A 25,452-nucleotide genomic window follows, 5' to 3' on the forward strand; every position below is an offset into this window, starting at 1 on the left:
ATCACATGAAGCCTCCCTTCCTTGCGTTGCCCAAGAACAACTCCCACTGAAAAGTCACTAGCATCGCACATTAGTTCAAAAGGCAAGCTCCAATCCGGAGCTTGCACAATGGGGGCAGAAGTAAGGGCTTTTTAAGAGTTTCAAAAGCCTTAGTACAAGACTCATCAAACTCAAAATCAACATCTTTTGAAGTAGATTCGTCAATGGTTTGGCTATTTGAGAGAAATCCTTGATGAAACGCGGTAAAAACCAGCATGTCCAAGGAAAGCACGAACTCCCGTCACCGAGTTCGGTGGCGGAAGCTTCTCAATAACCGAAACCTTTGCCGGATCTACTCAATACCCTTTTTCGACACTTTATGCCCAAGCAATGCCTTCCTCGACCATAAAGTGACACTTCTCCCAATTCAGACAAGGTTCGTCTCTTGACACCTTTTTAACCACATTCAAGATTAACCAGACATGTGTCAAAAGACGAACCACACACACTAAAGTCGTCCATGAACTTCAATGGAATCTTCTAGCATGTCAGAGAAGATTGCTGTCATACACCTTTGAAAAGTGGATGGGGCATTACACAAACCAAAGGGCATCCTTCGATATGCAAATGTCCCATACGGACAAGTAAAGGTGGTTTTCTCTTGGTCATCCGGATGAATGGGGATTTGAAAGAATCCGGAATAACCATCGAGAAAACAGAAGTGTGAATGACGAGCAAGCCTCTCCAACATTTGGTCAATGAAGGGAAGGGGGAAATGATCTTTCCGGGTGGATTTGTTCAGTTTTCTGTAATCAATACAGACTCTCCACCCAGTGACAGTCCTAGTTGAGATTGTTTCTCCTTTCTCATTCTCAACTATAGTCATGCCTCCTTTTTTGGAACCACGTGAATCGGGCTCACCCACTTGCTATCTGAGATAGCATAGATGATTCCCGCGTCACGTAGTTTCAAGATCTCCTTTTTCACAACCTCTTTGAGGTTGGGATTGAGCCTTCTCTGATGCTCGATGGAGGAGGCATTACTATCGATGAGATGGATACGATGCATAGCAAGAGAAGGGCTTATCCCCTTAAGGTCATCAATCGAATACCCAATGACATCTTTATATTTTTGCAAAATTCCAATCAGTTTTGATATAGAAATGTCATCAAGACTCGAATTGACAATAACAGGATAAGTACATGCATCATCAAGAAAAACATATCTAAGAGAGGAGGGAAGGGGTTTGAACTCTACCTTGGGAGGAGGCTTAGAACACTCCTCTTTATCAGTGGATGATGAGCTAGAACCTCAAAGCCTCATCTTGCGTTTCTCTTCCATGTCCAAGCTAAGGTGTCGGTAAGTAGCATACAATCGTCCCAGAATTTCCACACTCATGGTCCTCTACCTCATCTTCCACTAGGCTTACCCGGCAAATTTTCTCCATCATAGGTCTCTTCATGTCTTAGAGAACTCAAACACCACCCGCTCATTAGCTACCTCAACCGTGATTGTGTCGTTTTTGCAGTTTATCACGGCACCCAAAGTCTTTAGAGCTTCTCTTCCCAGAATAAGAGGAGTCTCAGGATCTTCCTCCATATCCATCACCACAAAGTCGCATGGTACAAACACATGCCCAACTTGAATCGGTATATCCTCCAACTCACCACCACAGGGACTCTCACAGTGCGGTCCGCCAATTGAATCGTTTTGCGCGTAGGATGAAGAGGAAATTTCAGGTGCTTTGCAATAGAAAGGGGCATCAAATTGACACTGCTCCCAGATCGGCCAGTGCACCCTTAGGCTCTAATCACCTATCTTCACGGCAAGGTGAAACTCCCGGGATCTCTTTGCTTCTTGGGCATAGTTCGTTGCACAAGAGCACTCACTTGGTAAGGTAGGGAGATAAGCTCATCTTCAAGTTTTCGCTTATTGGAGAGGATCTCTTTCAAGAACTTAGCATAAGCTGGCATTTGAGACATAGCCTCAAGGAATGGGATGTTGATTTGCAGGCTCTTCATCACATTTAGAAATTTAGTGAACTTGTCACTCAACTTTCTCTCTACCAACCTATGAGGATAGGGAACCGGAGGCACATAGGATTGGTTGGTGGAGGTGATGGCAATGGTTTTTGTCACCAACTTGAACATGTGACTCATCTTTCTCCCAACTCCTCTTTCTCAGTTTCCTCAGCTCCATCCTCCTTCTCAACAACCTCAGTTCTTATCCGTCTCTAACTCCCCATTGGCATCTTAGGACCCGCATAATCTTGTTCCCGACCTCAAATGAATGGCTTTGGCTTGATGGAGGTTGGGTTAGGAATGGGTTGGCCGGAAGTTGATTTGTGGGGGTGAGGGACTTTTCAGCTACTTGGGCAATTTGGGTTTCAAGCATTTTGTTGTGGGCTTGTAGCTCTTGAAACCTTTGCTCATGGTTTTGGAGAATTTGGTTCATGGATTGGAGTTGTTGGAGAATTTGGAGAGAGGTTGGATCGGAAGATGGTGTAGGTTCGGGATTTTGTTTGGGGAAATGGAAGATTGGAGGGAGGTTTTGGGTTGTTGGTCCTTTGATGTGGAGCTTGGTATGTGTTGGACCCTTGTGAGGAGGAACCACCTTGGTTATAGTTTTGGTTTTGGTTATACCCTTGCGCAAACCCTTGGTTGTGAGCTTGGTTGTACCCTTGTTGAGGTTGATTCCATCCTTGTTGAGGTTGGTTGAATCCTTGGGTGTAGTTTTGTTGAGGTTGTCTCCAACCTCCTTGTTGATTGTTCCTATACCCTTGGTTTCCTTGATATCCATCTCCTCTTGAATTATTGCCGCCACATGCTCCGAATGGGTACCTCCACAATAAGAAGTATCATGGTTAGTACCACCACAAATATCACAAGAAAAAGAGTTTACCTGTGAAGGAGTAGACGATGCAAGATTGATCTTGGAGAGCTTCTTGTCGAGTTGGTCCATCTTGCTTGAATTTGATCCATGGGGTCATTTTAAACTTTCCGCTCTTCTTAGGTTGAGCACCTCTTCGTCTTCCACCCCATGAGTAGTTCTTGATCACTTCCTCAATTGTGGACTCAAGTTGTTCTTGCGGGATCTTAGATAGTTGACCTCCCGCTCCAGCATCAAGGTTGGCCCGTGAAATCGGATCAAGACCATCATAGAAAATCGCATGAGTAGATTCTTGTTGAACTCATGGTGTGGGCATGAACGGATCATCTCCTTGAACCGCTCCCAAGCTTCGGCAAGTGTCTCATCGTTCTCTTGCTCAAATGAGGAGATCTTCCTCCTTATGTCCGCAGTCTTCCACTCCGGGAAGTATTTCTTCAAGAAGCCATTTGACTTCTTCCCATGTAGTGAGGGAATTAGCAGGCAAGCTCTTGAGCCATGACTTTGCTTTTCCGGTAAGAGAGGACCGGAACAATGCATCTTGATGTAGTCAGGAGAGACATCATTAGTAGTTATCATGGCACAAATCTCGAGAAACCTGTCGAGATGGTCTAGAGGATCTTCATCTGAACCCCCACAAAACTGCTCTGCTTTCACCATCCGAGTATACTGAGGGTGAATGCTGAAATTTGTAGTGGTGGTGGGAGTCGAATTCCACCTTGAAGAACATAGGAACCCGGATTTCCGAAATCCCTAAACAGTTGTGGATTTGCTTCACCCATTTCTGATTCAACTTCACTTGATGTACTTGAGATTGGTGAAGAAGGCTCGGAACCCAAAGTCAAATTTTCCAAATTCTTCCGAAGCTTTCGCAAGTACGGTCGATTTCAGATCTAGAGGCAATGTGGGTGAACCGTGAGTTCTTCTTCTCATGTAACACAACAAAGCTAAGCAGAGGATTAGCAAATAACAACCACAGTTAAAAAGAAAATAAAAGAAAAATCAACTAAGCAAACTAAACTAAAATATACTTCAATCAATAGCACAATTTCCCCGGCAACGGCGCCATTTTGATAAGAGGTTTTTAGTGTGTCGTTAAGGCACTAAGAACCGCTTTCCAAACAATATTTATAAGTCCTAACAAGCAATTACTAAGAGAATAGTAAGGGCAAGTCAAGGGTCGATCGCGATTGGTTAAAGTCTATCAAGTCTAGACTACCTAATTGAAGGGTATTTGGGGTTTGAAAGAGTTTTGGTAACAATTAAGCTAACTAATAACAGAACAAGCAAATACACGAGTTTAAATATCAAATAAAAGACACTAGAGTAAGGTTACTAGTATGAATAAAGATAGATGATTGTTAATGCGATTGTGAGACGAAGAGATTATGCAAGGTTTAGTTTCCTCTAAATTACTTGAGTCCTCTCTCGAATGGTCCTCAAGAGTAATCACTTAATCAATCAACTAAATCCTCTCTCGAATGGTCTTTAGTTAATTGATTAAGAGATTCAATAAGTTTGGAAAACCCTAATGAAGGATCCCCTTAATTTCCATCCAATATCTTGGATAGAAATTAAGTTGATTCTTGGGGATGATAAAAGATTCAAAATCCGATTTAAGAACTTTGAAATCAAAATACCAAAGTATAAATGTGATCAATATCTATCCTAAGGTCTCAAAACACCAAGATCAATGCATAAACTTCTCCTAAACATCACAATCACATCAAATCTATTTAAAACCCTAATTCATACTTTCACCCTAACCCTAGATTATGAAACTACTCACTAATCATGGAGTTAAAGCATTTAAACAATGAATCTATGACTAATCTAAACATGATTAAGTAATGATTAAACTAATGAAATCGCAATTATTAAACTAAGAGAATGAAATCTTAAAATAAATAAGAAATAAACAAACACCAAGAGAATGAAATAAAAACTAAAACTTTGAATTAAGATGAAGAAAAGTACCTTAATGTAAATCGAATCACAAACTATGATCACTAATCTCAATTACCAATGAAAACTCAAGTGTTTTCTCTCTAATACAAAACCCTAAAATATTTTGAAAACTAGAATGAAAGCGTAAGTCTAAACTAAAAGAGAAAAGGTTTAATGATCGAATTTCCCGGAACGCACGGTGCGGGCGCACCATAAGTAGGTACGGGCGCACCATGCTGAGGTGCGGGCGCACCTGAGTCTTTTGCCTCAAGGTCGAAATCATCCGTCATAATGTGCGGGCGCACAGGTATCTGGTGCGGGCGCACCAGACACAGGTGCGGGCGCACCTTGTGCTGGGTGCGGGCGCACCTGAGTCTTCTGTCTTTTGTAAAAAATGCTCCGAAGTTGGTGTGGGCACACCAGCAGTTGGTGCGGGCGCACCAAACACAGGTGCGGGCGCACCTTGTGCTGGGTGCGGGCGCACCGAAGTCGTCTGTAATATGTCTCATAATAAGTCGATGGTGCGGGCAGACCAGCAGAATGTGCGGGCGCACCATCGTGTGCAGGGGAGCTCTAGCGCACCTCATGATCCTCTCATCCTCTAGCTCGTTCCCTTGTGCCATGCTCGCATTACTCGGCCCAAAAAGGTCCACCTGCATTAAAAACACGAGCAAACATGGTGAAAGCATATGCGCTAGAAATTCGATCAAAATAGATCGAAAGTCTAGCAAAATGTCACTATGATCAAGTATGATCAAGTGAATGAGATAGAAGGGAAAAGTGAGGAGAAAGAAGGAAGAAAAGGAGAAAAAGGGAGCTAAAACAAGCCAAAAGAAAGTCATAAAGTACGTTAGAAACACACTTATCAATGTTCTATGTGCAAAGCCATACCCGAGGGGTTTGTGCGTTGTCCTTCCAAAAAGGTTCCTAAGCGATATAATGTTGGATCTTAGTGACAAGCAAACCTACCCGACCATGGTATTGTTCTCTTGTTCCTGACTTGAGAATTGAACTGCATCTTACACATGGCCACCTTTCTAAGCAAAGGTAGGAAATGTGGGATCAATCTCTTAGTCATGGACCCTTTCAGACTTAACCTAAATCTGACAGTAGTTGAAACATAGAGCTGGACTTTAGGTTGGAACTTTTGCATCCATGTTACATGACATTTGCTTGTGATTGCAATTTTGCGTGTTATAAAATTGTCAAATTGTCATTATTATTTATCGCACCTAAAATTGCGTCTAAAAAAAGATCGTCAATTGGCCAAAACCTCGCATGAATCCCCGAAAAACATGTCGGGGGGAGTAGTGCGCCAAGCGCATTAATGTGCGCCTCGGGGCACCACTCCCGCGCCAGACGCAGTGCTATGTGACGTGCGCAACAATGCTGCGTGGCACGTAGCCTTTGCATCGTATACTTTTAATCGATTTAGCCGTCATGGTGGTTGATCCTATGTTCGGTCCGTCTGCATTCGCGTAAAAGCATGGTCATTCTAGGGGTCTCACTATATGAAACGAAAAGAAAAAGAATTGGTCTTTTCATGCAAGGTCGAGTCTGTAGTAAAAAAAGTGCATATAGAAAAGTGGTCATGGTAGATTTAGAATTGTCATGCATGTGCACCCTCTCCCTACTATCCAACTAATCTTCCTTATCCATCTTACCTTATCATATTCAATCAAGTTAAAAAATGTACATATTTCAAAATCAATCCTACACCCATGTCTATTTTACCTTTTTACAAAAACATGTTCAAAATTAATCCATCCTCTTTTCCGAACAAAAGATAAAAATAAGGGGTTCCTTTCAAAAACGAATTTCGAAAGCCAAGTCGAAACACTTGCATACAATACAATCCCATCAATATCCACTTGCATTCATTTTAGGCTCACGTGCATTAGAGTCCATTTTACATATATATTAAGTCTATCTAAATTTGAGTCCATATGTTAACAAGCATTAAAGTCGATCTCGAGCCCATATAAGTGTAGTTCAGGTCAAATACTAGGCATGTTTGCTTATGTCAAGCCTAGTTCCAGTCTATTCCTAATCCATTTCAATTTAAGTCTAATTCTAATCCAATCCAAATATTAGGCTTATTTAGTTCATTCCCTAGGTTTAGTTTGCATTTCTAAACCCTAGTTAAGTCTTAGGACTATAAAAGTTCATTCCCTAGGTCTAGTTTGCATTTCTATATAAACCCTAGTTAAGTCTTAGGACTATAAAAGTTCATTACATCGGGTTAGTTTGCATTTATATGTAATAGTTAAGTTTTTGGACTATAAAAGTTCATTCGCTAGTTCCAGTTTGCATTTCTATGTAAACCATAGTTATGCACTACTATAGAAAAGGGCAAAGATAAATTTCAAATAAAGCCTTACATAACACTTTTGAGGCGTTTTCCAAGTCATCTTAATGTAACGTAAAGATAACGCTTTGTCAAAGTGTTATATTTGAGAGAGAAAACACAACAGTTCTTTATTACAACTATTATACGCACTAAAAAATACCTTACCCAAATAACTGTTAAGTTTGCTATTATGCTAGTTCTTTGAAAGAAGGAAAGCATAACACTTATGTTAAATAATTGTTATCTTTCTTAAAGCCGAACAATACCCCTGATCTCAACCGAACTGTTATGTTTTCGAATAACAGGATACAACTATTTTTCCTATAATTGTAGACTTTGATATTCATTTCCATTTTTTAAAAAAAATCTCACATGCATCACATCGCTAACGCTTACAATGCCCATCCAAATTAAAGTTAAACTAAAGCACGTGTATATACAACTCATATCTTAATATTAAAAACGGCTTTTTAACCAAGTACCCCCGAGTTTTCATAAAATTCACCTGCTACCCCCCAACTTTTCAACATACACGGGGTACCCCTAAGTTACTAACTAATACACTCAAATACCCTTAATGACTAACGGCATTAACCGTCGTTGGTCTTAACCCTAATTAACCGTTACTTTTAACCTTAAACCCTAAAATCTAACTTTTAACCCTAACCCTCTTCCCCCACCCTCCCACCACCCCTGGCAGCCCCCACCCCTGGTAGCCCCCACCCCAACAGGCTCCCTCCTACCCCCGAAGCCCCCCTCACCCTATCCCGTCACCACCCCCCCCAACCCCGTCGCCAACCCCGGCGAATTCGGCACCCCTCCCCCACCCCCAACAAATTCCGCAACCCTTCCCCCACCGCCGATTTCGCATCGAATCCCGCGTACTCCGCTCTACTCTAGTTCGAAGATGAAGGCGAGAATGTCGTCTGGGAGCGCGCGCTCGCGATTGGGTTATTGGATTATGAGCTCGCGACGGCAGTGGGGAAGCTCGTCGGTGACTGGCACTAGTGGAAAAGAACAAAAGGGTTGCGGTCAAAACAGCCCTAAGGGCTGCGTTTTTGGCCAGCAGCCCTTTCCATAGCAGCCCTTCACTAAAAGTGAAGGGATGCGGTTTTAAACCGCAACCCTTCACAACGAAGTGATGCGGTTTTAAACCGCAGCCCTTCACAACGAAGGGCTGCGGTTTAGGCCCAAAACCGCAACCCTTCTTTGTACAAAGGGCTGCGGTTTTGATCATAATCGTAGCCCCTTTGACCCAAAAAAACAAAAAGAAATTATTTCTTTTGGCATTATTTTACTCCTAAATATCAAGAAATTTACGACGTAAACTGGTAAGATTGAAAAGGTGAGAACGCCATAGTCCAAAAAACGCAAATTAATCAAAAAACACAACAAACTTCTTCTTGCATAAGAAATTCAAGACAACTTTATGCAAATGTCTCGCAACAGCAAAGCAAAATTCCAGCAACCAAATTCACAAAGATCATCCAGATTAAACCTAAATACTGATTCTCATAACAATATCAAGATAAAATTTGAAAAGAAATCTCTCTCAAATGAATCAACGACATAAAATCAAATTAATTCCACAAAATAAAATTAAAAAAAAAACTAAAACTCAAAAAAATAAATTGATAAAAACTGAGTAAATCTTGAACCCTAGATCTGGTGTGAGCGACGACAGAGGAGATGCGAGTGGTTTGTGTGAATGCCGGCGAGGTAATGTGAGACGAGGAGCGATTTGTGCGAATGCCGACGAGGTGGTGTGAGCAACGGCATAGGAGACGCGAGTGGTGCTCGCGAGAAGAGAGGGTGTGGTGGTGTGAGAGACGGCAAGAGGAGACATGAGGAGCGATTTGTGCGAATGCCGGCGAGGTGGTGTGAGCAACGGCAGAGGAGATGAGAGTGGTGCGCGCGAGATGAGGTGGTGTGGTGGTGTGAGTGACAATAAGAGGAGACGCGAGGAGAGCCTAGAGACGAGATACGAAGGAGGATTTGTGGTGGTGGTGTGAAGATTTGTGGTGGTGGTGGTTTGAAGATTTGTGCGTGAGAGACTGATCGACGAGGGAGATTTGTGAGATTTGTGTGAGAGGAGAGAGAATGATGGTTTAATAAGGAGTGTTGAATATTTTAAAAGCCCACCTACTGAATTCCTTCCAAAATATTTAAAAGCCCATTGAAATAATATTTTCGCGGATGGCTAAAGGGCTGCGGTTTTTGGGCTAACCGCAGCCCTTCGTTTACGAAGGGCTACGGATTTTGGGCTAACCGCAACCCTTCACTATTTAGGGCTGCGTTTTTAGAGAAACGCAGCCCTTGCACAGCCGCCCTTCCGTTTTTTCCCCTAGTGTGGCATGTTGGATTTCAGGCTCGCGACAAAAGATGGGGGAAGGGAGGGTGGGGGTGGGAGAGGGGGGTCGCGGGGATGGAGGAAGGGGGTGGTGGGGTGGTGGGATGGTGGGGGAGGGGGTGATGGGAGGATTAGGGTTTAGGTTTAGGGTTAGGTTAGGGTTACGGTTACGGTTAGGATTAAGGGTTTGAGGTTAGGGTTAGAGGTAGGGGTTAGGATTAAGGTTAGTATTAGGAGGTTATTAAGGTTTAAAATAGAAAATTAGGGTTAATGACTAACGGTGGTTAACGTCGCTAGTCATTAAGGGTATTTGAGTGTATTAGTTTGTAACTTAGGGGTACCCCGTGTATTTTGAAAAGTTGGGGGTACCAGGTGAATTTTTTTAAAACTCGGGGGTACTTGGTGAAAAAACCATATTAAAAAATATGATATTTCAAAACCTCCAAAAATTTGTACGTATACAAAATACCTCAATCAAAATTACCATTCCGAACCTCCAAAAACTACTATACATATCAAAATCAACAAATTTCATATTAATCTAAACTAAAAAAAAATATTCCATTCCAGCTACATCCACAATCATATCAAAAAATATATATGTAAGTCCATATAAAAGGATTAAGGTAAAACAAATAAGGCCAGAAGTTCGAACTCATTCATCATCCGTTCTTCATGTTAATCCATGACATATATAATCCACGCACATCTTCGTGAGTTCATCAAAATTTTATCCTGAGAATAGGTTGGAGGAGAGCCATAATAGTACTACAATAAATCATTTACATAATAAGTCATAAAAACTTGAAAAGTAATTAAATACATATATAATCCAACAGTAACTATACAAGGGGAAAAAAACTAACTATGTTACCACCATTTTTCGATGCATGATAGCATTTATTATGGTATATTGTATTAGACTTCAAAAGGTGTAATCTCACTTTGATATGAAGGCCCATTTATAGTATAAAGCCCATGGTAGAAAGCCAATGGAAGTCAAGGAAGGACAAAGGTACAAGTAGTTATAGAATAATCACAAGATGAATCAACATAAGGAAGAACTGTGCGCTACAGTTATTCAGCACCAGAAGATGGTTGAGATTTGAATCAAAGATGATTCAAATATTTTCCCTCCAAATATGCATGAAAGTTACATATCACTTAGGTTTATAAATATAAGAAGGAACATCAAGCAGAAGACAATCAACATAACACACAACAACTTGCATATTACTCTTTTCTAGCGTAGCATAGTCTTAGCCTAGCCAACCCCCTTCTAGGGTTATAGTTTAGTTCTTTAGATTCAGAACATGTCTTTGCGCCAAGTTCTTTAATTCGCCATTTGAAGCAATAACTCATGGAGGTAATAATCTTCTTGTTTTCTCTTTAGTTGTACAGCCTGGTTTATCCTCATATGTGCTGCAAAATTTGTTCTTGAAGTTTGTGATGTGAATGGGAATGTTTTGCTATAATTAATAGATTAATTATTGCTTCTTACTCTATTTATTGCGTTTCAAATTAAATAGGCGTTGTAGTTTAATCAATTAAATTGCAATAAAGTACGCACGTTAGCAAGGTTTTATCTAATTGAAACTAGAAGAAAAAAATAAGATTTGGGAGTTTAGGGTTTTGAAGATGGGGGGTGATGAGATGAGAGTGATGAGAGGACTGGTGAGGGGCGTTTAGAGAGGAGAGTGATGAGAGCCTGATTTTGGAAGTTTAGGGTTTCAAAAAGTCTTATGCGCTATTTGGGCGTTAATTCTTTTGGGCCGTTCTAAGGGAGCCAACAACGAGTTTTTAACGAAAAATCTGATGCGGTCCACAAGAGGACCGCATCGGATTATCCTTCCAACTTTCTTTCTCATTTTTAATGTTCATTTTCGGATGCGGTTTTGTAAAAACTGCATCTGTTACTAAGTGAAATATGAGGTTTTTTCAACTAGTGATTCTCCGAAAAATATAACCAATACTTTTTCCATTTAAGAAATTCAATAATACCCTTTTTATTTCACGTTATTCGCTTCTCTTTTTTCACTTCTTTTTCATTTCATTTTTCATTTTTTTTTTTTTTGTTTTTAGAACTTTTAATTCAATTTTAAAGCTTACTAAACATACTTTTCCATCCTTATAAACCATAAATAGAGCACTTCCAATCTTTATAAACCAAATCAAAACTTATACTCGATTCCCCAAGCTAGGTTTGGGACAAGAATCAAATGAGGCCAAGGCTTGTAACGTAGGTATTAATTTAAACTCGATCAAAAAAGGCTCAACCGGGCTAGAGGAAGGATAATATGATAACAAGAATAAATTTGGAGCTAAGATCATGAAATAAGATGCCTCAATCATATCATAATGTATACAAAATCAAATATCAAGGTGTACCAAGTCAAAGTCAAGATCAATGTAACAAATGAGGAACTAAACACACATGAAAGAACAAAACTAACACATATACGTCAGTTTATAGGCACAAAAGCTCTCTTAGGTTAAGTTGCCTGCACATTAAAATGAAATCAAGCCAGAAAGAGATCAACCAATCTTACCACAAACAATCAGTTGTGAAACAATATTGCTATGAAGTATAAGAATAAGATGAGTGATGTTTAATAAATGTAGTAAAATATCAACAAAGTTCTCAAAAAGTGTCAGCAATAGTCCCATAAACGCAACTAAAACGGGATGAAATCTAATATGAGATGAAATATATATGCAGATGCAACTAAGAAAACAGTGCAATATTTTTGGTTGGACGTACTCCTAATGAGCGGTACAAATCATGCAATATCCTAAGAAAGCAATGAAATCTATACTAGAAAGCAATAAAGGATAGAATATTCCTCCCCCGAGCTAGAATGTGTAGTGTCCTCACTGCAGGAAACAAGATAAGAGAATGAACCAAAGCAAAACCCCAACCAAACCCCGACAATCACCAAATGCTCCCACAAATACCACAATGCAGCACTAAAACCACTCATGACCCCAAAAATCGACCCAACAAATGAAAATTACCACAAGAATTCAACAAGAATGGCATATAAAACAAAAAGGCAAGCAAAAAGTACAAGTCATATAAATGTGAACACTATAAATATAGAAGCTTGCGACCCAATGGGAGAGTCAATGAGCTTTACAATCACATAACACCACTTGTAGAAAACTAACTTGAACTGTTGTGTTGCTAACTTGCTCAAATCCTATAACAACAATATAAAAAAATATCAATAGAATTAGGTGTTTAATGAGGTAAAATTAAAAACACAAAAGGAATAACCAGAAAGTAGATAAATAAAAAAAGAAGAAAAGAAACTAGAAGATAAAGTAAATAAGAAGAGAGGAGTAGAAGGAAAAGGGGGGATGGGTTGCGAATCAGGAAAATTAGGAGGACAGCAAGCGATGGTGGGAGACAAGAGATGCCATGGGGTGGGCGCCTCCGACGCCGGCATGGGGCGAACGAGAGAAAGGTGCGTTTGGTGAGGTTTGTGGCGAGGTGATGGGGTGTAAGGGAGTTTGCATGAGAGTAAAAATGTGTCATAGGCAGTGGTGGTGGTCAGTTGAAGGGTCGATTGTTGACGGTGTTGGTTGTGATGTGATCTGTGAGAATGTGATGGTGATTGGTGATTGTAGATGGCAGGGGAAAGGTTGGAACATTAGGACCTAATTAAGGAGGGAGAGTAGTCTCGTTGTGTCTGCTTTGCCTCTCAAAGCTTGCCCGGTCAGGCGAAAAACAGCTTGGTCAGGCGAAAAATTCTGCCTGATCAAGCGACCTCGCCCGGTTGACGGGGCAAGAAGTACTTAGTTAATTTTTTTTATTTTCGCCAAAATGTGGTAACTACAATGTGAAGCCTGTCAATTGGGTTGGAATTCTAGGAAGATAGCAAGAAGCAACGCACAACAACACATATTTATGGCGATTTGTGTGGGGGTTGGATGGGCCTCTTAAGTTAGATCATCTTGTGTAGCAAGTTCGCAAGGAAAGTATGGCAGTGAAAAATATATTATTTAAGAGTCATATAGCCTAAGATGAGTTGTGTTCATTTTGTGGGGTAGAAGTGGAATCAATAACACACATTCTCTTTGAATGTGATTTGATCAAAAGTATGTAGGAGGATATAGAAAACATGCTCCTATGATAGAAGATGCACCAGTGGGTTCAGTGCTGACGAAACTAAACTGGTGGGTTAGCAAGGTGGGGAAAAGTAGGGTGAGAGAAATCATGACAACTGCATGGGCAATATATGTTTTTGTCGAAACAAGCTTGTATACGCTCATGAAACGATTAATGTCCACGTCATGGTAGCAAGCTTTCTTCAAATGTTGGCTGATTTTGACTCTTATAAACGGAAGGTATCACTGTTATGGCTGATTTTTATAGGATGACATTGACGCAATGACGCAGTGACTTTGACGTTAAGACGTAAAGCCATCCGTGAAAGTAAGGCATGAAGACTAAGTCAGTCAATCTGGCAACTAACGGTCCGAGAAAGAAGGAAGGGGATCCTATCATGATTCAGCTAATGATGCCGCTAAGGAAAATCAGTTACACAAAGCTAGGAGGCGGATTTTGTTGGTTGAGCATAGCAAGGAGAATCTCCTACAATCAAGGAGAATTACCGTTGTAAACTCTTAGTGGAGTGATAGAGTATTTAAGCACAAAAAAGCCAAAAAGAAAGATACGGCATTATTGATAAAAAGAGCATACAAAAGAGAGAGTTATTCATTACTCCGATTTACATTTTACATTTGTACTTAGATCAAAACTTAAGCTGTAACGATTTTTGTTCATCTGGAACGACAAACCTTGATAGTAGATTGGTGGAACCATCTCCACCCGCGGTTTTTACCCACCTTCATTGGGGTTTTCCCCGTCACCATTTCTGTGTGTTCATCCCTTGAATCCCCTTTGCATTCATTCCTTGCATCATACATTCAACGGCTGGTTAAATCGTCCTAACTTTAATTCTGTCGTAAGAGGCAAATTTTAGCATAAACAGTTTGGCGCCCACCGTGGGGCATAACCAGATCAACTACTTTTTCAAATCCGTCAAATGGCTCAAACACCAAGTCTCGACGAGATGCAGAAGCTTTATGACCAAATGAGAGCAGAGATGATTGAAATGAAGAAGGCTAATGAGCGTCTGTCCTCTGACTTCTCATCGTCCCAAGAAAAAATTCAAAAGCTGCAAGAAGAGTTAGCGTTATCAAAAGCCTCCAAGACCCAGTGTTGTGCCAATACGGACGACATCCCCTTCATGTAGAATTACTCTAATTCAAACATCGCCGAATCCGAAGACGACGCATAGTTCGAGGAAGAGGATCCCTCAAATGACGCAGAGAAGAACTCTGGTGACGGAGAAGCAGATCCCATGATAAAGCGGATGATCCTGATTGAGAAGCAGAATAGGCTCCTACTGAAGCTCATGTCCCAGCTCCCCGGAGCTCCGACGCCAAGCATTGTGAAGTATCCTGACGGCTATGCAGAGTCTCCATTCGTAGAGAGGATCTCGAAGATTGTACTCCCTAAGAAGCTCAATCTGCCCGTCCTCATTGCCAACTATGACGGTTCAACCGATCCAGGCGAGCACGTTGCCCAATACAAGCAGCAGATGTGGCAAGCATCAATCCCCTGGCACCTGGTAGAAGCCTGTATGTGCAAGTCTTTCGGGGCCACGCTCACCGGTCCAGCTCTCAAATGGCTCGGATCCCTCAAGCCAGTAAGCATCAGCAATTTCTCCACTCCGGTCAACAAGTTCTATGAAAAGTTCAAAGGTTGCCGCAGCCTGTAAAAGCAGACGAGCGACCTTTATAGCGTCGTTCAAGGACCTAAAGAATATGTTCGCGATTATTATAATCGCTTTAATAAAGAGATGATTAGCATTAAAGATCTTGACACTAAGACTGCTATTGAATGTTTCAGGAAAGGTCTAATTCTTCGATCAAAACTTTACAACCGTCTGACGAAGTATCTGTGCCAGACATTCGAGGAGGTCAAGTCCCGAGCATTAGCACAGATGAGGCTGGAGGAAGACGACGCTATTCTCAACACTATATCAACGCGTCGTGCACCAGAAAATCCTAACGACCGGAAAACTTTCATTCCCAAGAATAATAATTGGCGAAACCATCCGTACAGTTGCCCAAACCAGGTAAATAATGTCACTGACGTTGTTGATAATGCAAGTAGTGACACAAGGACAGAATCACCAACCTTTCTAGATCTCGAATCCCTATGGATTTTCTGTCAACGTCGGAGGCGTAGTAAACGCCTTAACCAAGATTGGAGCGCCCGTCCGATGGCCGAGAAAGAGTGACCGACCAGATTCGCAGAAAGATCAAACAAAGTGGTGTCAATTCCATCACGATCATGGTCACCAAATGGAGGAATGCATTGCGTTGCAACGTGAGGTCGCGTTCATGCTTAATAAAGAACATCTTCAAGATCTCCTAAGCGACAAAGGCAAGGCATCCTTCGAAAGGAACTATGCGCAGCCTGTTCCACCCGCGTCACCGATGCACGTAAAGGTAATCAATGTAATTTCTGGTGGGTCTGATGTGTGTGGACTAACGTATTCCGCAGCCAAAAGGCTAGCAAGAGAGGGCACTCCCAAGTCCGGCGTTTTCAAATCTTGTAGGTCTTAAGAAGATCGCAAACTGGAGGCAATCGCGATTACCTTCGATGACGATGACGTATGCGACGTAGAGCACCATGACGGACTGGTCATATCCCTGACCGTCAGTAATTGTCCTTTGAAGCGAGTACTGGTCGATGGGGACAGTTCAGCGAACATCATATTCAAAAGCGCCCTCGAAGGTATGAGATTGTGTGATAAGGATGTTACTAAAAAATCCACTGTTTGAGTTGGTTTCAGCGGAGAGGCCCAGCACACTGTTGGAGAGATCACGCTGCCAACACTAGCCAAAGGCGTCAACCTGCCGACCAAATTCAACGTCGTAGATTGTCCATCTGCATACAACATTATCCTCGGCACTCCATGGATCCACAAAATGAAGGTCGTGCCGTCAACTTATCATCAGACGTTGAAATTACCAACCAAATGGGCGTCCAAGAAATAAAGGGCGAGCGGAAGTCCGCAAGATAATGTTATAGCTCGTCGCTCAAACCTCCAAAGGCATCCATCTAGCAATTAAAGGATGGATTAGCGCCCGACGCGCCAAATGAGCAGGACATAGATGAAGTGATGCTTGATCCGTCCATCCCAAATCATGTCGTTCGAGTCGGAGCGACGTTGTCGCAAGAAATGCGAGGTCATTTAATTGATTTTTTAAAAGCTAATAAAGATTGTTTTGCCTGGTCCCATGAGAACATAACAGGAATAAGTCCCGACGTCATAACGCAGAAGCTCAACGTCGATCCCGATCACAAAGCGGTAAAGCAGAAACGACGCAAGTTCGCGCCTGAGCGGAACCAAATCATCAACGACGAAGTCCAAAAGGTTATCGACGTAGGGAAAATACGCGAAGTAAAATACCCAAAGTGGCTGGCCAATGTTGTGGTCGTGAGCAAAAAGAACGGGAAGTGGAGAGTCTGCATCAACTTCACAGACTTGAACAAAGCATGTCCCAAAGATTTGTTCCCTCTTCCGTATATAGACGCGACAGCAGGGCATGAGCTCTTGACGTTCATGGATGCGTATTCCGGGTAATAATCAAATATTGATGCATCCGGACGATCAGAATAAGACAGCATTCGTCACCGATAAAGGTATATATTGTTATAAGGTTATGCCCTTTGGTTTGAAAAATGCAGGTCCCACCTATCAACGACTGGTCAACCAGATGTTTAAACAACTGGGTGACACAATGGAAGTATATATAGACAACATGCTCTTCAAGTCCAAACAAGCAAATGATCACGTCCAACACTTATCAAAAGATTTCATCGTCCTAACTCCTACGAAGGTATGGTATGAAATTAAATCCTAGTAAGTGTACATTTGGAGTGGCTGCAAGTAAGTTCCTAGGGTATGTCGTAACACAACGAGGAATCGAAGCTAGCCCAGATCAAATAAGGGCCCTCATCAATATCCACTCCCCAAGGAACGTCTAAGAAGTGCAGAAATTAACCGGTCGCTTGGCCGCTTTGAATCGCTTCATATCCCGGCCGTCTGAAAATTGTCACTTATTCTATGACGTCCTAAGGAAGAATAAAGGCTTCGACTGGTCACAGTAGCATGAAGACGCGTTACAAGCACTCAAAAAATACCTAGCGTCACCACCATTGCTGTCAAAGCCTAACGACAGAGAGACGTTGCAACTTTATTTGGCTGTGAGCGGCGTGTCCGTCAGTGTTGTCTTGACGCGAGAAGCAGAAAGCCAGCAGCTCCCAATCTACTACGTCAGTAAGTCTCTGCTAGATGCAGAGACCATGTATTCCTCATTGGAAAAACTCATCCTATCTATAGTAGTTGCTTTTAAAAAACTTAGACACTACTTCGAAACGCATACTGTTATTGTTATGACTAACTACCATGTCAAATTTGTCTTGTGACGCCTTGAGTTAACAGGACGCATGAGTAAGTGGGCGACAACGCTCAGCGGATACGACATTCAATATCGCCCCAGAACAGCCATCAAGTCGCAGGCATTGGCAGATTTTGTGGCGGATTTTAGCACAGAGCTAAAGAAGCTATCAAATGATGAAGTCGCACAAATTAACCATGTAGACTATGAACCTTGGACATTATTTGTTGACGGATCCTCTAATTTTCGTGGTGCAGGTCTAGGTATTGTGCTAAAGTCGCCACAATGGGGCAAGGTAGTACGAGCTATCTACTGCGAGTTCAGAGCGACGAATAATGAGGCCGAGTACGAAGCGCTTATAGCAGGAATGACTTTAGCAGAAGACATGGGGGCAAAGGCACTAAAAGTCTATAGCGACTCATTGTTGATAGTTAGCCAAATCAAAGGAGAATTCGCCGCGAAAGATTCCGATATGGCTATGTATCTAGAATTAGCTCAGCAAAAAAGTAAAGTGTTTAATTGTTGATAGTTAGCCAAATCAAAGGAGAATTCGCCGCGAAAGATTCCGAAATGGCTATGTATCTAGAATTAGTTCAGCAAAAAAGTAAAGTGTTTAACGCATTTGACATTTGGCAGATCCCAAGAGACCAGAATACCCATGCAGATGCGTTAGCCAACCTTGGATCCTCCTTGAGGGACATTTCATTCGCTTCCATCCCCATAGTCCATCTAGCAAATCCAGCAGTCGCTCGTAATGGTGGAAAAACGGTCGCGACGACGGAAGAACGTGTCCAAGTCAATGGCGACAGCGATCCTAATGCTGGTAACGATGTCGCAAGTGATGAAGGCGAAACTGCAGCGATGAACGATCTCGACAATGAGGAGGTAAGTGTCAGTTGAACAAAACCATTTTATGATTATCTCACTAACAATGTACTTCCAGCAGACAAGGCAGAAGCGCGCAGAGTTTGATTCAAAGCGTCACGCTGTGTGATCATACAAGGAGTGTTGTTCAAAAAGTCTGTTGCAGGCCCCTACTTGCGCTGCTTAGAAGAAGATCAGTGGGGGAAAGTCTTAAAAGATCTACATGAAGGAACATGTGGGAATCATTCAAGAGGACGCAGGTTGTCCAACAGAGCGTTGCGCATGGATTATTATTGGCCTACGATGAAGAAAGACGCAATAAGGTATGTCACCAAGTGCGACAGCTGTTAACAACACGCAGGTATGATGCACAAACCCTGTGAGATTTTACATCCTTCTTTAACACCATGGCCTTTCATGAAACGGGGCGTGGATATCGTTGGTTATTTACCTCCAGCCCCAGGTCATAAGGTCTTTATGTTGGCACTAACCGATTACTTTTCTAAATGGATAGAAGCAGATTCTTTCCAACAGGTACGCGACAAAGAAGTTATTTCTTTTATATATACTAACATAATTTGCAGGTTTGGTGTCCCTTCTGAAATAATACAATGGGTCGCAGTTTATTAGCGACAAGACGAAGCATTTTTGCGACGAATGGAACATAACGTTGCTAACGTCAACGCCAAGGTATCCAAAAGCCAATGGACAGGCTGAGTCTAGCAACAAGACCGTCATTGACACCCTAAAGAAACGACTCACCGCCAAGAAAGGCAAGTGGGCAGAGGCATTACCTTCCATCCTGTGGGCCAATCGCACGACACCACGCACTGCGACAGGGCAAACACCGTTCTCGTTAGTCTATGGATGTGAAGTTGTTCTATCATCTGAAGTGAACGTCCCGACCGCCATGTATGGCTTAATGACGGAGCAGCAAGACTGCAATGAGCTTGTCAATGATTTGGATACCATCGAGTAGTTGCGAGACGCAGCATTGGTACGTATGGCGGCTCAGCTGCAAGTAGTCGCAAGAAGTTTCAACAAAAACGTTCAAGTAAAACCTTCGTCGAAGGCGATTAGGTTCTAAGGAAAGTATTTCAAAACACACAAGAAGTTAACGCTAGCAAGTTAGGACCTAAATAGGAGGGACCATACCAGATTAGTAAAGTAGTAGGCAATGAAGCCTACCAACTGGTCCGACGTGACGGAAGCCTCGTGCCACGTAGTTGGAACGCTATGCATCTTGAACAATACTTCTTCTAGTTAAGTAATTTACTATGTTATCTTTACAGTATGTAGGAAATAAATGACACCTTTATCATGTCAACGTCGCTAACTGTTAGCGACCTTAGTGTTGTCTCACTGTGCTTTGTTTTCTTTCAGGAAGATCCATTTCCATTTGTTTCAATAATGTCGCAACGTTCAAACGATGCGACGAGTAGTCGTTTTTTTCATTGCACAATAAGAGTAGGATTATGTTGTCACCATCTACAGTCTTCCAGTTTTTCTTGCTCTAATAAGCATGTCACGACGGATGTCTTGCGATTGTATACCATGGCTATCTGCGACATTTTACATGATCCCTTCAACGAATAATGTAAGTGTTTATTCATTTCTTGTGAACATTTTAAGTTATCACAATACTAAGGTCCAAACGATACGTCTGAACGACCAACGTAGACTAACTAAGCGCCTGACCATGTCCTTAGAACGTCAGAACAATGACAGACAACGAAATGCATGCATGTCACACAAAAGTAATATCCATAGATTAACTTAAAAACATAAAGTTGTCAAAAGTTATGGTCACTCCCCTGAGTGACCCAAAAGTACAAAAGTGAAAGTCACTCTCTTAACTGACCCAAAGCAAAGTTTAATAAAATTCTTAAGTTTAAAAGGAAGAGACATAATGAAAAGAAAAGAAAGACTACGTGTTTGAGCTCTTGTCAACTTCCTTCTCTAACGACCCAACAGATGGTAGAACGTGGTTGGTGCTTCTTTCTCAGTCTCCGGTTCAGGCGGCACGTCTGATGCTATGAACCCGGCACAGGACGGTGCACTTTCATCTACTTTAGATGGAGAGTCTGCCGTTGCAGCCAGTTCATCTTCATCCATTAGATCCTTCATTCCTCCCATGTATTTGAGGAAAAGGTCTATATCTTTCTGTGGTGTCCAGGATGCCGTCTTCTTCATCATAAACCGGTACATGAGCTTAGCCCTAACCCTAGTAGTCACCTCAGCTTCAAGCAAGTCCAACTCGCTCTTATGCACGTCAATCGTCGCCTGGAGATCCTTGACCTCTTGACGTGACGATTCCTCAAGCTTGGTAGCTTTTTCCCTTATTTGCTCCAACTCCTCTCCGTTTTTCTTTAGAGTCTTCTCCATGTTCTTGATGGTCGACTGGTAGGACTTCAGTTCAGTCTCTTTGGACTTTACGTCCAATTCAACTTTGTCAACCCTTTGCTTCATGGTTTGATGACCCTTCAGCAGTGTCGACATCTCCCTCTTAGCCATGAGGAGATGTTGTTATGACTGTGCAAAGAAGAAATACATGTTAGTCAGTAATTATAACTTATTATAAAACGTTGTAAAATCAATAGTTAGATTAAGCGACCAGACCTGGAAAAGAAGTTCTAAGCCATCCGACATCATGCGTGGGAGGGTGTGCTCCCTTATCCTTTCCTCAGCGTTAGGAAATAAGAATTTGTCAACTTCCGGCCATATGGACCTCTCCAGTGACATAAAGTCGTTGGGGACGGTCACAGTGTATGATGGCCCACCCTTGTCAGGAGGGGTCAGAAACTCAGTTTTGCGCACCTTTAGCGCGATTTCTTGTTCATCGTCCAGTTGGACGACGACTGTAGTGTCATTCTTCGTCGACGTCGTGGACGCAGACGCAGTGTTGGTTGAAGTTTTCTTATCCCTCTTGCGCTTGCGTAGCATCTCTACATACGCCTGACTATCCATGCTTCCCCTAGGACGTGATTGCGAAGAACTTGTCAAGGATTGCTTAGTCATTCGGATGATTCTGACATCATTAGAATTCAGTAGGAAAAGTAAAGGTAAACTTACCAGAAGCCATAGGTGAGTAGCTGTCCTAATTAGCAAATAAAATCCTTCTGAATTGTCTGTCCTCCTCTGACGCTTCCAGAAATTTGTCACAAAGTCGTTGAGATTCGTCGCGATCCGTCAGCAATTTTGGATTCAGGCCTGCAGAAGAAACGTTGTAAGAACAATGTTAACGACGCAACACAAAGTAAAATATGATTGAAATCAAACAAACCTTATGTGTTCCAGCCACCAATCAAGGTCTTTCCAACTTCTCCCAAAGACAATTTCTTCACAAAAACATATCTGTTTTTCCATCCTCTGTCGTTCGATTGTACTCCCCCGACTAATGGTTCTAATCTTGCTTTAGCATGGAGAGCTATCCTATTCTTTGTTTTAACCCTAATTTTGTAGTAAAGTAGAAGGTCGTGGAGGGTAAAGGCTTCTTCCCAAGACGCCGTCACTCTATTGATGACGCTTAGGATTCGCAAGACTTGGGGCATTATCTGCCTTGGACTGATTCGGTATATCTTCATCAGATCCCTAGCTAGGGGAGAAAAAGGGAGTCTCAAACCTATCTTAAAGGGGTATTCATAAAGCACAACCCAGATGTTGGGGCACATCTCCAGTTGTTCGGTCGGTTCTGCGTTCCTAATGACTGTGTCGACGGGTAGGTTCCCTAACTCTAAAAATATCATCATGTCTTCCTCTGACATGTTTGATTGGTCATCTTCGTTTTCACCTCTCTTTTTTGCTATTTTTTATTTTCCCCTCGATTTTTCTTGGTTTTTTACAAATGTCCTAATGTTACGCCTGCTGGCGGCCATGAATGCAATTGGAGTAGAAGCAAAGTGTGAAACGAAAAATTAGCAGCAGTGGGAGTTTACCTAGTGTTGGAGATCGATTTTCCGGTAGAAAAACAGTTGAAAGTTCTAGAGATCTTTTCGCTTTGGAGATAGAGAGGTCAAGTGGGCTGAGAATTTAATCACGCGCGATATTTATAATCCCAAGTGCAATCATTGTTTTGGTTAACGGATAGAAGTTAGCGGCTTTATTTTCTTATCTTTTTGCGATATGACCTTTGAGTTACCTTGGTGATATTTTTTATCTAATTCAACCGTGTATCCCTTCTTATCTGTTGTTTGATATTTTTAGCTAAGGATTTTTGCTAACTACAGTTATCTTATCTGACATGATCCTTTGATTTTTCAACAATTGTCTCATGGACTTTGTGTTACCCCGTTTCGACAATTGGGGGCAAACTGTTATGGCTGATTTTTACAGGATGACATTGAGGCAATGACGCAGTGACTTTAACATTAAGACGTAAAGCCAGCCATGAAAGTAAGGCGTGAAGACTAAGTCAATCAATCTAGTAACTAACGGTCCGAGAAAGAAGGAAGGGGATCCTATCATGATTCAGCTAACAACGCCGCTAAGCAAAATCGGTTACACAAAGCTAGGAGGCGGATTTTGTTGGTTGAGCATAGCAAGGAGAATCTCCTATAATCAAGGAGAATTACCATTGTAAACTCTTAGTGGAGTGATAGAGTCTTTAAGCACAAAAAAGCCTAAAATAAAGATACGGCATTATTGATAAAAAGAACATACAAAAGAGAGAGTTATTCATTATTCCGATTTACATTTTACATTTGTACTTAGATCAAAACTTAAGCGGTAACGATTGTTGTTCATCTGGAACGACAATTCCTGATAGTAGATTGGTGGAACCATCTCCACCCGCGGTTTTTACCCACCTTCATTGGGGTTTTTCGCGTCACCATTTCCGTGTGTTCATCCCTTGAATCCCCTTTGCATTCATTCCTTTCATCATAACATCAACATCTGGTTAAATCGTCCATAACTTTAATTCTGTTGTAAGAGGCAAATTTTAGCACAAACAATCACTCTCTTTTATTCGTAGAAGCCCAGGTTAACAAGCACAAAATGGAATAAACCATCTCAAGGTACGTTCAAAATCAATGTTGATGCACATGTGGTGGACGGTGTATATATTAAGTTGGGATGTGATTCGGGATGCAGATGGAAGAATTGTTGTGGCTACTATGAAGAGGATGGAAGTAGGGGGGACACAAGGTGGGCTGAAGCTGCGGCTGCTCGTTATGGGTTGCAGGTTGCTCGAAGGTTTGGGTTTGATCATGTTGGGCTCAAGGGAGATGCAGTTGACGTGGTTCAGAAGTTGTTGTAAGAGAATGAAGGTTGTGCTTCTGTCTGCTTGTTGTTTGAGGACATTAGATACTTGTCGAAAGGCTTTAGTATCTTTATGTTTTCTCACGTAAGGAGGGTCAGGAATATAGTAGCTCACCTAATGGCTAGGTGGGGTACTAGAGCTAGTTTGGAACTTGTTTGTGTGGCCCAATCCCCCAAAGCTTGATTATTTTGGGGAATCTTAATATGCAATAATATTTTTGGCTAACTTTTTTTTTCAAAGAGAAAAAATAATAAGTTAAATGTATCTGAATTTAGTTGAATTTAATTTTTCTATATTAAATTGAATTGAATTTGTCCAAATTAAATTGAATAGAATTTGTCTGGACTAGATTTTTCAAAATAAACTGAACTGAATTTTTATTAATTCAGCTCAAACATAGAGGGCCTTATCCGATTGTATATGAATTATGGGCCAAACAAATTTTGTTTTTTTTTTTGAAAGGAAAAACGGTTTTTTTAAGATAAGATGAAAATCTACACAAATAGAGGGAAATTACAAATTAAGACATCTTCACAAGGATGAAAAGAGGCTAAAAGATTCGTCACATTCACTCGCATAGCCGTCTAGCATGTACAATGGTACATGGCTCTCCAACTAGCTATCCACTCTCTCTCATCTTTTCTCTCTCTTCAAGCTACTCTCAAGAACTATAGCTAAAAACACCTAACAATAATAAAATTCTTTAAAGAGCTCTTCATTCAACTTTTCATTGTTTGGTGGTCCTCTTATCAATAAATGAACCTCATTTCATATTATGATCAAAGCTATATAAATTAAGTTTTTCATGTAAATTAAATATAATAACAAAAAAATTATTTTTCATATTTTATGTAATCTGAAATTTTTTATAAAAAAATATTAATTTTTAATGCTAATTTAATTTCATAAGTCAAAGAAGATAATAGATGTTGTGCATGAAATATATCCGATATTAGGCTCATTTTATAGATAAACAAAACTTATATGTGTTTGTATAATAATTATTATCATCTTTTGTTTTACTTTTATTAAAAATATCATCAAATGGTTGTAAGAAGAAAACAAAACTTAAGTAATTACGATAGTATGTGGTCTGCAAAGTGTTTACCTAAAGAGATACCCAAAACCCACTCAAGAGCTCCATTATTGGGTAATTACCCATTTTCCTGTGTCAAATGAGTATGAATAGATTATTATACTCATTTCACTAGGTTTATCTAATTTCTTTTTTAGAAAATATATACTCATTTTCACTTTATCATACTCATTTCAGTTGTAACTCTCTATTTTCTCTCCTTGAAGAGCTAATTTGGAAAACTAGCTGGAGAACTT

General features: G+C 41.2%; 1 non-coding gene across 1 annotated transcript; it reads left to right on the forward strand.

Moving 5' to 3' along the window:
* Nucleotides 1–3,166: 3,166 nt before the first annotated feature.
* Nucleotides 3,167–3,273, forward strand: LOC125492129 (small nucleolar RNA R71). Its single transcript, XR_007268574.2, has one exon. It is a non-coding gene; the product is annotated as a small nucleolar RNA R71 (small nucleolar RNA).
* The last annotated feature ends 22,179 nt before the right edge of the window (nt 3,274–25,452 follow it).

The sequence above is a fragment of the Beta vulgaris genome, chromosome 7, assembly GCF_026745355.1.
Source record: "Beta vulgaris subsp. vulgaris cultivar EL10 chromosome 7, EL10.2, whole genome shotgun sequence".
NCBI lineage: Eukaryota > Viridiplantae > Streptophyta > Magnoliopsida > Caryophyllales > Amaranthaceae > Beta > Beta vulgaris.